The sequence below is a fragment of the Panthera tigris genome, chromosome D4 (assembly GCF_018350195.1).
Source record: "Panthera tigris isolate Pti1 chromosome D4, P.tigris_Pti1_mat1.1, whole genome shotgun sequence".
Taxonomy (NCBI): domain Eukaryota; kingdom Metazoa; phylum Chordata; class Mammalia; order Carnivora; family Felidae; genus Panthera; species Panthera tigris.
The window spans coordinates 39,272,405-39,285,498 of record NC_056672.1 but is presented as its reverse complement, the minus strand read 5'-3'; the positions used below and the strand labels follow the sequence as shown (position 1 = coordinate 39,285,498).

Below are 13,094 nucleotides of genomic sequence, written 5' to 3'. Positions count from 1 at the left end.
TGATGAGAAGGCAGGTGATGCTATCAGGACACAAAGCAAGAGGATCTTATGATATACCTAGGTAATGACATTTCTTGGTCGTCAGAACAGCAGGAAGTTAGACCTGAGGTTGGATCTCAGCTCCACAACTTAGTATTTAGACTTGAGTGATGGACTTAGGCTCTTTGAGCCTTAATTTCCTTATCAGTTAAATGAGGATAATAATATCTACTCCCCAGGGTTTATATGTGATTGGAAATACTAAATTTGAAACATTTAGTTGACGCAGTAAGAATTTAACAAAGTTATCTCTTACTATTATTAATGCTATAACTCAGTGAGCTAAATTAGAGGTATCCTATTGGTTTTTTTTTTTTCTTTTTCTTTTTCCTGTCGTATTAAGATGCCACTGACAACCTAGTTTCATGCGTATCGATCGTTTCCGCAAACCAGCCTACTAAAATGCCATAAATGATACCGTGTCTCAAGCAACATCAACACTACCATGGACACCCAGTAGTTTTTAATCCACTAATTAAACTCCAATTTTGAGGGGTGTGGTAACCCATGGACCTTTCCTGAAAAATGCTGCCTGGAGCTTTGTCCGACTTTCCTAACTTTTCTTTCTGTTTACTTTCAGGGGTCCTTTTGGTCACTGAAAGGTGTCAAATTCTTGCTGCCATTCGGGTTGTATATTAACTGCAGGTGTCAGAGACTGAAGCCATGCAGACAGAAGTGGGGGAGGGGGCGGTTATTGGCTGATATAATTAAAAAGTCCGGTTCATCCTCAGGCATCACTTGGTTCAAAGGCTCTGATGATGTACTCAGGAATGGCTCCCTGACTCCCCTCCTGTGCCCTTGCGTTTGTTACCTTCCTTTTTCTCCAGCAGGCTCTCCCTTGGCCTTGGCCAAGGCGAGCAGCAGGTTTACAGTCCCCCCCCCCCCCCCCCGCCGAGCAACCCTGGTGTGGAGGAAGCAGAAGGTCCGGGGCTGGCTCTCTCCCCCGACCTCCCGGGGCCAGTCACTGAATTGGTGCTGGCTTCCCGTCTGTCTGCACGCCGGAGTCACCTGCCTGCTTCCTGGATCAAGGGGACGAGGGCAAAACCCCCAAACTACATGATCTCAGAAAGTGGGGAAGAGTGGCTCCCCAGAAAAGAAACATGAACACGTTATTACGACGAAGAAGCGCTAAGCGTGGGGCAGGCAGCATTCGAATAGACAGACGTGCACTATACAGAAGAAATGAAAACTCCTCCCGTTCCTGCTTTTAGTTTAGGCAGGAGCGAAATTGGTGAGGTACCCTCCTGCTGACGGTGGAGGCTTGATCGGATGCCGGGCGGTGGTCTGTGTGCTTCGGTACGTTGTTTCTGATAACGCGCCACAGCCCTTTAAGGTAAGTTCTAAAGTTCTCCTTTGACAGAATAGCAAAGTGCCACTTAGGCGGCACGACGGGCGCGTTTTCCTGTGGGAAGCACGGAGGAGGCTTCTTTTCCAGGACAGGGGTTGGAAAGCCAGGACTTTGGAGCCCCGTTGCAGGTATGGTCACACCGACTCTCCCCGGGGTCATCGGGTGACGCGTGGAAAGCGTCGCCATCTTGGTTTTGTCTGTCTGTAAACTGGTGATGATGCTGTCATCCTGTTGGGAGATGAACTGGCCTGTCTCAGAAGTGATATGCCCCGAGCATCCGTCGCGCCACAGGTTTTAGAAACCAGTGCCCCGGCTTCCTTGTGGACGGCTCAAGCTCCATTGCACTGGGACCCGTGTCCTAGCGCCTGCCACCATAACAGAATACCCGGAGACTGAGTGGCTTGCACAACAGACATCTGTTTTCTCACAGTTTTGGAGGCTGGGTGTCGGAGGTCAGAGTGCCAGTGTGGTCGTGTTCTGAGGAGAGTTCTCTGCCTTGCCTTGCAGACAGCTGCCTTCTCCCTGTGTTCTCCTGTGTCAGTGTGAGAGCTAGCCCTTTGGAGTCTCTTCTTACAAGAGCACTAATCCTCTCCTTTCACGGCCTTTCATGGCCCCACCCTTACGACCTCCTCAAGCCTCCGGTACCTCCACGAGGGCCCTGTCTCCAAACACAGCCAGGCTGTGGGGGTAGGGCTATAACATGACGTGGGGGGAGGGAGGGGTGAGCGGAACATAGTTCAGTCCACGGCAGTAAGGTGTTCGTGGTTTTGGGAGAACCACGCACCTGCATTGCTATTCCACTCTAGGCCATCCCGTCTGGCAATGGCACCAGATAAGGGGGCTTGCTAGAAGGTATTTTCGTTTTGCGTAAGGTGATGTTAATGACTCACTGAAGCTCCCAATTACAGCCCGGCACACGTTTTAGAAGATGATATGAGAAACATGTAGGCATTGGCTCTACAAATCCAGATGTGAGAGGTGTGGAAATAGAGGTATTATCAAAGGGTCTGAAAGTTCAGAGGAAGCACTAATCAAGAGTCAGTTGGAGAGGACTTCAGAAAAAGGAAATTAAAGTGGTATCACAGGGGCGCCTGGGTGGCTCAGTTGGTTAAACGTCCGACTTCGGCTCAGGTCATGATCTCACGGTCCGTGAGTTCGAGCCCCACATCAGACTCTGTGCTGACAGCTCAGAGCCTGGAGCCTGTTTCGGATTCTGTGTCTCCCTCTCTCTCTGACCCTCCCCCGTTCATGCTCTGTCTCTGTCTGTCTCAAAAATAAATAAACGTTTAAAAAAAAAATTAAAAAAAAAAAGTGGATATCACAGAATAAATGGGGTTTCACATGGAGGAGGGCAGGGAGGCACCCTGGTGGCCGAGAGACAGTCCTATGTGAAGGTGTACCTGAGGCAAAAGGACTATGGAGAGCCAGGGAAGCTACCTGCCAGCTAATTGCATCAGAATTTGAAGTCCCTCAAGTGCCTTGCCCATCCAGGGTATTTGGACTTTATTTGAGAGGCAGTGGAAAGTCCTTGAATGTCTTATGGAAAAGGGAGAATATCAGAGTTTGGTCTGGGTTTTGGGTGGGCAAAATTTTAAAAATATACAGGTTGACTCGGAGGGTAGGGAGCCCAGAGTTGGAGGCCTAGCACACGCTGTTCCTGCTATCTAGAATGCCTTTCCCTCCCTTCGTGCACTTCCCAAACCACTCTCATGCCCCAAGCACTGTTCTAGAGCAGTGCCCACAGCCAACTGGTTCCTGACCTGTCCAGACAGAATAGTCACTGTCTCCTCTGTCCTACTTTGATAATTTATGCGTGCCTGTTATGGTTTGTACAACTTTATAGTATAATTGTGTTTATATAACTCTCCCACTACTTGACATGAAAACCTCGAAAGAAGGGGTTGTATGTTTGTTTGTTTGTTTTTTCTAGTTTGTTTTGTTCTGTCTTATTTTGCATTCACGGCATACAATGTTTGGTGCCTTTGTAGGTGCTCCGTTCTTTCTTGTTCAACACAACCAACTTGAACTAAGCCCACCATGAAAGGCCGGAGAGAAGTGAGAACGAGAAAGAGGTTGCACTGGTAGGATAGAAAGGGGAGGGCATGTTGTGGATGCAGGGAGAAGGAGCTGGGGATGATTCTGAGGTTCCTAACTTGGTCATCTGCATAAAGGTTAATTCACAGAGACCAGGATTGTGAAAGAACCTTGAGTTTGGAGGAGAGAGGATGCTTTTGGATTTCCGTTTTGATTGCTTGGGGACATTCAGAGGGGGGTGATGTCTAGCAGGCAAGGGGCAATTACAGGACTGAATTTAGCTTTGCTGTTCTCTCAAACCTTTGAAGACAAAGCGATTGTGATTGCAGAGACAGAGAGAGGACCAAGGGTGTATCCTTGGGGAATTGCTGACTTTTAAGGAAGTGGCGGAAGAATTGGAATTAGGAAAGGAGAATGGAAGCGAGAAATCAGAGAAGTGGGAAGAGAATCAGGACAGCTCGATGAAGAGATGAGAAACGAGGCATGTGCTAGGCCAGGGTCCGGCCAGTGTTTTATCATAAAAATACTTCAATAATAACAAGACCAGTGGCATCAAGAAAAAAAAAAAAAATAAGAGTATTTACCATGGCCCAGGCATTTTGCTCAACGGTTTCCCCTCATATCTCATTTAATTTAGACGCCTAAGCCTGTCATCCTTGAACGGCCCTTTGCAAATTCAAACTCAGGGGTCAGGTCATTGTCCGAGGCCAAACAGCTCTTACGCGTTGAGACTGGCCACGCTTTGTGAACTTTCAAATGTGGCGAAGAATACTCAGCAATTATTTTATTTTATGTTTTAGTGGGGGGAGGTCTGTGGAGATTACGGAAATTAAAGTTAACTCCGAAACGTACTGTCGTCATCCCCGTAAACCCAAGTGAAATAGAATTCTCTCTCCCTTAACATGGGGGAGAGAATAGGGGGGAGAGCTATATTCCCGTCCACCTCCTCTCGTTCAGATCAGCTAATTCAAAATATATTAGCGACTGCAATGTATCTGACCGCACTAGGGTGGGGGGGGGGTGTGTTTTAACTTTATTTTCTGTTGTAAGGTCATTTGAAAGCCATTCGTATCCACCGTCTCCTCTACATCCCGACTTTTGGTATAACAAAGGGAATTATTTAAATTGGAAGGAGAAATCTGAATACTCTTAGCGATCATTTTGGGTAGTGCCTCCATGTAGAATTGTAGGCTTACGAGATACACACAATAGCAGTTCCTGAAAATATTTGCTCATAATCGCTGCACCCTTATGGATGTGTTTTCATATATAATTCAGGAAAGAAAAATTATTGCGTATGATAGATTAGTATTACCACATAAAAGTACTGATTTGTGCGTCCTATTTTAGTGCTTTGCTAATTCTCAAGAGATAACTGTACAGTAATTTCTAAGCAACCAGACAGTTTAATTCTGCTGCTCGTGTCATCTTAAAGCATTGGTGCGTGTTTGCAGCCGTGGCTGCTGCTTCATCTGGCCCCTGGTGCAGGAAACCTTGGAGCAGCAAGGACTCTGGCCTGGGCTTCACCCAGACATTTTATTCCCACCCCAGTCTCACCGCCTCGTCACTTGGGGTTTCCTGGCCTTGAAGGGGGTGGATATCTCCACCCATTAGGCCACCTCAGGTGAGGCGGAGATTTCTCAGAAAGAACGGTTGCAAAGAAAATGCTCAGGATAACGGAAGACAACGGGATGCCACGTAGAGAAATAGGTGGACACAAGTTCGTTTTGTTTTGGATCCTCGTGAGGCGCATTGAGCCATAGAGTAATCTTCTGGCTGGACTGGAAGGCTCGCTGCCTTCAGTTTATCTTCCCTCAAAGACACAAACAGAAACACAAACACAAACACCTGCCCTTTTTTTTAGATTCCAGGAGGGCTTTGGAATTGGGGGAGAGAAGGAGGGCAGGACAGCTGTGATCGCTGCTTTCTCCCACCTGGTGGTTTCTCTTACTGAGTTACATTTGCTTTGGAATCATAGGCCAGATTCTCCACTTTCAAACACCTTATAATGTAGAATATGATCTTTTCAGAAAAGGTAACGTAAATTGCCTTTACTTTCTCTCGCAAACTATTGCTTATCTCTTTCTCCGCTCTGTACGTGAGAAGCTAAAAAGCCTCTCGGGATTTCCATCAAGCGATTGGTTTCCTCGGTTTTTGTATCAATGAAGAGGGAAAGGATGACATATAAGTCTTTAGTTTTTATTTTTATTTTTACTTTTTTTTTGAGATTCAGGTTTTCAACTGTAGCCTTCGTGACTAAATTACTCGCAAACTCGATTAAGCCAGAGCACTCTTTACGCAACTATTGGATTTCTTTCAAGGTGCTGTCTCCTTACCAACACACTGTGCAAATAAGTACAGTTTAATATAGATATATCTTGATGTGGTTAGATTTGGTAAACCCTCTTATCTTCCAAACATGCATCATTTATTTAAAATGCATAGGCATATGTTCAGAACAAAGTTATTTTCAGTGCATATATATTCATTAGCCCGTGTGTGAAAGTACATTTCAAATAACAACCATTTCAATATTTGTTTTTCTTTCAAAACTTTCTTCTCTCTCCTTCGTGGTTTAATTGAACTCCAGGCTGAACTCTTTCAAGCATTCCCATGGAGCCGGGGTACATTTGAACATTTTTGACTGATATAAAATTGCTTTGTTGATCGTATACCCATGCACGATAAGATATGCATAAGAAGAAATCTGGTACAGAAGTATAAATAATACTTATCTTTAAGCCAGCATCTGTCATCCGCTTCAACAGACAGTGCTTGCTTGCTTCCTAGCACAAAAAGGGCTGAAAGATTAATGGAGCAGCTTTGTTTGTGCTCCGTGATGCCTAATCAATTTTTATTAAATTCTAAATTAAAACTTGGCTTTCACTCCAGTGACATCTCTGATGTATAGAACGAGGGGAGAGATCACGATGCCCTTAAAGGGTTGAGCATCGCTGATCTGAATCCCCGGTCTGTTTCTTCCTACAGGACTTCTCTTAATGATTGTTGTTAGGTCTGACCCAATCCTTGTAGGCTCGCGCAGGAAAAGATAAATACACCCCAAACTGCAGATGCTTCACACTCCTGAAGTGGGTGTTTGTAGTTTGACTTTAATATTCTCATGCATGTTCCCATATCTGGGAAGAGAGTGTGCAGGTCATGGGCTCATTCTGCATTCAGAGTGATCTGGTAAATGAAGATTCACTTAGTTATGACTGTTGGCGGTCTCAAAAGTTTTTGGTAATCGAGGCTTAACGTATCAAAGATCTGATGGAGACCTGGGCGTTTTCCAGCTAGTATACCTTGTAAGTTCTACATTTGGAATTCTCTGGCTTTCTCTTATAAATTCTTCTTTGTTGAATACCAACCAGCGGTAGGAGACCCACACAGAAAGGCCAGTTTGTAAGTGACCATCTTCTTATCTTTGTAACCGGTTGTGTATAAGGAACATAGATTCATAAGTCAAATGGGAAGATTACTTTTCAGGTAAAAGGTTTTAAAATGCTACCTGTGATAGGTTTTCTTGGATTCTGTATCTATAAGGAAAAGGAGAATACGATTTAATTTAAAATATAGTTCTCCGTTGAATACTGATATTTCTGTTTTTGAATTTGCTTTTTCTTACATCTGGTACACACCAGACTAACCTGTATATATTATTCCTTTGGAAACATATGCCTGTGGGCCCCGATCCAAAAGTAGCTTATGTATCTACATTTCAAAGTATCAGATTTCTTGAAGGGGGGGGGCAACTATGAGATTTGTTGTTAATTATTGTTTATTTTCTAGGAAATATGGCACGCTGTAAACTTAAGACCAGAATATCTGTGTTTTTGAATTAGGTAATACACTACTTAGGAGAAAAGTGAATTAAAGAAAAATTTGGAAGCCAGTTCTTACATTCCCAAAGAAAAGTGATAGTTCTTGAAGCTGGCCCTCTCCTATCACTCATCTTTTCATTGCCACATGTATACTTTTATCTTACATGTTGCCATTTCTTTAGGTATAAATGCAAAGTGTCCAAGATGCCCATATTGACGTATTCTGTTTATCCACTTGTTACCTGAGTCTTGACTTTTCCCATTTTGGTAATGCCTGGTACGCTCCTGTATTCGAACCTAGGGAAGCAGTCTTTTGTGTTCCGGAATTCTTCGACAGCCCAGCCCAGAAAATGGCTAAATGGCAGGTTATTGCCCCTCATTTGCCTGGGATGTATTTGGTGCCTGTGGACCCTCTTTCTCAGCTGCTACTGCTTCAGGAAAACCTTTGGAAATTCCCGGGGAGTAGAGGGGAATATTCGGATTACTGAAACGAAGAGAGCTGTGCTCAACTTGGTACACAAATGAGCTTTGAGCGTGCAGTGTAGTGGGGTCCCGGCTTCCTAACCCCGGAACTCCGCATCACAACCGTCCCTTGCCATTGCTGCTTCATTGTGATACTTGGAGCCCGTGAGCTGCGGGGTTTGTCTGCTCTCTGCGTTTCTGCGGAGTAATTTTGAGAAGATGCATTGAGGCGTGGGAGGGATTGCCAAATGAGGTGGTGATGATGGCTAAGGAGACTTGGACTTCGGGAGCGCTTTCTGGCAGAAGTACAGCTCAGACAGTATCGCGTTTTTGACCATGGCACTTTAGACACTGCCAAGTGTTTGTGACGAGAGAGGGCTGTTGCTATACTTCGCTTTTAACTTGACTTTTGCATACAGTACGTCGTCCTTGTTTTATAAACTGTGTCGCATACTTTTTGTACCTCTATAAACAAGTGACGCTGTTGAGTCTTTGGATAAAGTTTGGAGCAGTCTTGTGTTGCTTCCTCTCTGCCGTGTGCTCCAAGTTGAGAGCTGAATAGTGAGATCTTTTTTCACACCATTTATAATGCGATGCACATTTTGAAGGCAATTTAAATTCTTTTGGCTCCCCAGCCATATGCTTCAAAATGGAAGCATTATGCATGTATGGATGGGGGAATAGGTAGGAAATTGGAGCATAAAGATATATGACCGGGTACATAGTGGAGCTCTATTATCCTTATGGAGAGAGGGAGAGAGGGAGAAGGAGAGGAAGAGAGAGAGCTGGTTGGGGGGGAGGGGTGGGTTCACTCTCTAGGAATTTTTCCAAACTTTAGGCCCAATTTTGCCGAAGAAAATAATATTGCAGAAGAAGTTTAAAACATTTCCACAGGCTATACGGGAACCTTTATGTATGCAATTTATATCTCTAATGAGATTTTGGAACTGTACCAGTGTATTATTTGAGCAATTGGCAATATAGTCAAGAGGAATGAACTTTAAGGTATAATTTTTAATGGAAGAACAAAAACTAATATAAGTTAAAATTATATTCCTATTTTATTATTACATTTTCATTCTTTTTTTAATGATTTCATTCCTCTCCACTCTTGCCTTTGCCTCTCAATTTTTCTCAGTTTCTTTCTATGTTGGAAGAGTGAAGTGTAATATTCTCCTTAACACATAACTCTTTCACTCTGTCTCTCTGGAGGATATTTTTACTGTTTTCATCATCCATTCTGCCTGAGTAGAAAACACCAGATTTCTCCAATATTCTGAAAATAAGTTATACTTTGCTTTGATAGAAATATCCTGTTTCTGAACTTTTCTCATTATAATCGTGTAGATTTCCTGTGGTTATGCCACACCGATCACATGGGTATCATTATACATTAATTTGGCCGATGCTTGGGTTGATATGTTTATACAGATTTAAGTTAGAACAGGGGCCCCATTCTCATTTAAAGCTTACTTCCTTATCTTTTTTTCCCCCTTTTCCATCACAGATAATAAATGACTTCTAATATTAGATCAGATCCAGTAGGTACTTCCTTCTGTAACTTTCATCAGAAACGCAAGTGCTGTGTCAGTCTAGGTGGTGCTGTCCTTTTTCCTGAAGGAGACCAGTCGTAGCTTGAAGTATACCTCTGACGCATTTACATTTAGAGTGATACTCTTAGAACATACACACGTGCCCTTTTCTCCTGTGGCTCAGTGATCACTGTGTGTGCAGAGATGGTGAGAGCTTCTTGCAAAAAGACACCCGAATTTATGTACTCTTTTCTTTGTGGCCATTCTTTGAAAAACCAGGCTTCAAAGTTCACTTACTCTTCTAACATTTTGAAGATAAAACGCTGCAGATCTTTTTGGTTAGATTGTGGAGAATCATTTCGTTCCTTACAACAACGTTGTTAACTTTAGCTTCTTCAATCCCGAGGGATACAATATTGCCTGCTTTTGTAGAATACAGATTTCTTGGTGTGAACTACACTGCGTAGCACAATAGCTTTTGAATAATTATCATATGTTGCACTTTCACCATTAACTGACTTTATGTTGTTTCGGAGAGGCAAGGGAAAGCTGAGAAGTAAGAAACAAAGACTGAGGGAAAGAAAAAAAAAAACAAGCAGGCGCTGAATTTCATTCATTCATTCATTCATTCATTCATTTTTCGAGGAGAAGGGTGGAAAAGCCCACAGATCTGTATCTCAGTAGGGTGAAACCGTGTTACTGTTTATCTGTACCTTTTTCCCCCTGTGGCAAGAGACGTGAAGAATAGACACTCACTCCCAAAGATACCAAGTTCCAAAGCACTGACTCATGAGTCCACAATGAAATACTAGGATGCAGCCATTTCCTACCTTTGTTTAGCAATGAACTGATTGGACCAGGCGGAAGTAAGCCCTCAGCTGCAGTGCTTTACAGAAGGAAATGCTTTTGGTCTCTCTTAGGTACTGGGTGCTGTTTAGCAACTTCTTTGTATTTGGCTGAATCAACCAATGTGAAAATGGTTCTTAGAGTATGTAAAATACAGCTCCTGAGCCTGTTTGTGTTTGTGTTTGTGCCCACGGAGTCCTTAGCTGATCGCATAAGGCATGCACTCCTTTGGATGCAGGCATTTTAAATATGAACTGATGGACTGAATTGATCACACCGCTTCCCTGTCTCTAGATTGGGCTCCTGTATGCTTGCAGCCTGCATGTGTAATGGTGACTGTCGTGTCTCTCCTTGTTTCCCTCTCCCACCGGCTTACACTCCACCTGCTGTCTCAGTGCTGGGCATTGACCTTCTTGCCATTCCTCCAGCACAGCTGGGTCTCCGGCACTTGGCTGTACTTGTTCTTGCTACTGGGAGCCCTTTTCTCCCAGGTTGTCACAGGGCTTGCTCCCTCACTTCTTACAGAGGTCTGCCCAAAAGACATGTGCTCAAGAGGTCTCCTACCACTCTGTCTCTTGCTGCCCAACTCTCTTTCTTCTTTACTGCACTATACATTTGCCCCGTAGCTCCCTGACTCCGGATGTATTTTATATTTACTTGTTTCTTCGCTGACTTTTTCTCACCGCCCCTAGATTGTGAGCCTCATGTGGGTTGGGACTTTGATCATATTGCACTCTTTTCCCGGGGCTTAGACCATAATAGATCTATCTTTCTATCTATCTATCTATCTATCTATCTATCTATCTATCAATCATCTATCTATCTGTCTATCTATCACCTATCTATCTATCATCATCATCTGTCTGTCACTCTGCAGAACCTATTAGATTGACAATAAATGTCTGTTAAGTAAACAAACAATGTATACCTCCCAGAGATGGTGCTGACCTCTTCTGTTGGGCCATTTGGCATTATTTAATTTCTGGATGCCTTGGCTTTCCCGTTTGATGAGTGGTGACAACCTTTTGTACACCTCACAGACATCATGGCAAGTCTAATAATGGAGAGCGAACTTTAATCATGAGGAATAAAAGATCACTAGTTTGCTTTTATGGAAAGGAACCCAGAAATAATGAAAAGGGCAGGTGCTTGATGGGTAGTGGTATACCGTAGATGTTCAGGGTTCTCTGTGTGTGTGTTGTCTTTCAGAACTTTGTCGGTGAGGATGCTTGTCATGGGCCTCTGAAGATGGATGAGTGGAGAGCCAAGGCTGGCTAAAGCTTGAAGGATAATTTTGGGGTCATAGTAAAGCAAGAGAATAAGATAAATGAAAGGAACTGGCTCTGTAGAGAGCGTTTGAAATCCCAGGTTTTTGTCATTTAATCACCTACAATTCTTGGACATGTTCGATGTCAGTCAAGTAGCCTCCAGGATTTTCAGAAGTGTGATTTTACCTTGAATGTATCAGGGCCGAAAACAATTGTTTATGTTTATGTAGTTCATAATTTTGCAGTTTAGTTTGTGTGGGTTAGTGGCCCTACTGTTCAACTGGATGGCAAATCTGTGCTAGGAGGATACCATATGCACAAGTATTTTCTTAAATAATGTTGGCGTTTGCCACTGGTGTTAGGGGAAGAAGGAAAAAAAAAAAAAGAGAGTAATTCTGGAAGCCCTCCAGTAAGGGGTTAGGAAAGAACTTAGGGACAAATGCTCCTACTTGGAACACAACACCAAATAGTGGTTTTTTTGTGTTGTTTTTTTTTTTTTTCAAGAGAAGCCAAAATTAAACACAGTAGAGTTTACTGTTTGCTAATCAGCATGTGTTTACTTTCTCTTCCAAAACTGAAGTTGCCAACCAATACATATCCTACCCAGTGCTATGAATCTGTCCAAATAAACATGGGAAGTAGTAAAACAATGACACCACATGAAAAATATATCCTCATTCATTAAATAGAATCCAAAAAATTCTCTGGAATTTAATTCTAGCGATGAAACGGGGACTGTTTGGTCAACTGAGAAAGGATGATACCTTGCTGCCTCAGTGGGTCTGGCATGGAAGAATGGGTTTTTAAGTGGCCATACAACTCTATGTTCATTGGCTGAAACCTATGGAGATAGAAATAGATTCCTCCATATCAGCCCCTCACCCACATTCCCTGTGGACAAGGGCATTTGGGGTATAACATCGTTTTGTGATAATTACAAGCATAAGCAGCTTGTAGAATCCAAATAATCAATTTTAATTTCTGTCTCCGTCACTAAGGATCACTGACAAGGAAGTTCTCAAGATGAAATTAGGGAGTACTTCCTCTGGAGATTGCACACCGGAGCAAACAGAAGTTGTAAAGAGAAGCTTTTACTCTGTGGTCGGTCCATCTGGGAAAATAAATTCAAAAGCAGGAGCTCTAATCAACGTTATGGAGAGCCCTGAATTCATAAGGATGCCAGTATGCTTCAGCTAGTGAGTGTTTTCATGTAAAATTGGGATCTGTAATGCAGGTACCTGTCTTTGTCAGGAGGCTTTGTCGTATGAATGCAAGACGGAGGTACAGTGATTATCACGTTATTGTTGTCATGGTGTAAATTTGCCTTTAAGAGATACGCAGTGTACTCTTTAGACAGGAGCCAACTCCTTCAGAGCCAGCTCTTGTCCTTCTATCAAAACCTGCTCTTAGGAAATAACGTACTATTAGTCATTTACACTTTCATGTGAGTTTAAATAAATGCATTGAGTTTTCAGTGGTGATTACACTGAAAACCCTTTGAGTACCGTAGAGTTAGGTAGTTAGTTGGAGGTCAAGCCTTGGGGAGACATAGTGCAGTCCAATAGGAACAGGAATTCTTTCTGGTGGAAGTCTTACTGCTGAGGTGATTCCTTCTTTCTCCTGGTACAAATAAAGCCAGCTCCTTGACCTTTCCTATTAGGCAGGTCCCAGGGATGCTTCTGGATGAGCAGCAAAACAAAAACTCGTTGTTTCTTTGAAGGCGACTTAGCACCTAATTGTAATT

The 13,094-nt window shown here is 43.2% G+C and overlaps 1 protein-coding gene across 5 annotated transcripts in view; it reads left to right on the top strand.

Annotated features, from left to right (window-relative positions):
* The window catches only part of NFIB (nuclear factor I B), a 239,284-nt gene that overhangs the window by 63,139 nt on the left and 163,051 nt on the right, over nucleotides 1-13,094 (top strand). The gene's annotated exons all lie outside the window — the stretch shown is intronic.